Below are 1,301 nucleotides of genomic sequence, written 5' to 3'. Positions count from 1 at the left end.
GATTTGAATAGTTTGTATGAACAAATAATCTTGAAAATACAAGGAGGGCAGCCATCCAATCCCCCAGCTTATTTGTTGTCTACATTCAGCAAGTTGCTTTATTATTCTCTTATTTTGTGTATCTACCTATAACATCTGGAAAATCTTACCTGTGGATCTCTCTTTCTAGGACTCTTCAACTCTTTAGAAAAAGTGCACTCTACACATTCAAAGATTTTTAATGGTACTATTAATTTTAAAACTGACTACCTGTAGAATGGACTGGCATTAGTAAAGCAATAAGGATAAGCCAAGTGATGTTCAACTGTGGTTAGCAGGAATCAATAGCCAAATACAGTTTTGTTTGTTTTTCTTCTGTGAATTTCAACTGATTTCAGGTTGGCCTCTCTGAAAATAAGACTGCATTTCAGAATTCCTGGAACCTACCCAAGTAAGAAAAGAAAGCAGGTAATTTGGTGATAATAAATTTCAAAAACAAATTATTAGTTCCCATGGTTCTGTAAGGAAATATGGTATGAGTTGTCTGGAACCAAATTATCAAATAAAAAATAGAATATAAAAGAAATAATGCTGGAAAAAAATTAAAGTCAAAAATCAAAACAGAGCCCAGTGATTTCGGAAGCAATGGCTTCTTGTCAAGAATAACTGTCATTAAAATTTCCATAAGCACCAGTGAAATTGATTTTGGGGGAAAGGCTAAGGAAAGGTCTGTTTTCTAAAACACAGTGAGGCTTTATTTGGAATTTTCCCAGCCAAGTATGTAAGATCTCTTTTTCTTGGACCCTTACACACGGAGGAGCCAAGAGGTTTATCTCTACTGACATATACAGATGACAAATTTTCATCCAGGAGCCTCTATCAGCAGAGTCTGGACAGTATTCTTTGGCTACTGAATCATAGCAAGAGTCTCAGACCTGAGATGCGGTGGAGAGGACCAAAAAAAATAGTAAGAGGAAATAAGCAGGCATCACCATATTCTGATATAATACACCAAACCCATGGAACACAAGAATTGGTCTGGCTTCATTGTTCCATGTTTTCTGGATGTTCAAGAGTCTGATTTGCATTAGAAACCTCTGCATTCAATAAACAAAAATAAGGATAATAATGACCAAAGCGCCATTTGGAACAGGAAACAAACTCAAGCAATGAATGCTTTGCACCTAATTCATTCAAGATTTTATTAGTCAAACTCTCACTTGGGTTATTAGGCTCAGCTTGCTTTTAATTTCACTGACCTCAGTTATTCAAAACAAAAAGGAATCGAGAGAGAGAGAGAGAGAGAGAGAGAGAGAGGGGGG

Source organism: Marmota marmota, unplaced genomic scaffold (assembly GCF_001458135.2).
Source record: "Marmota marmota marmota unplaced genomic scaffold, marMar, whole genome shotgun sequence".
NCBI lineage: Eukaryota > Metazoa > Chordata > Mammalia > Rodentia > Sciuridae > Marmota > Marmota marmota.
Note: the sequence above shows the minus strand (reverse complement) of the source record.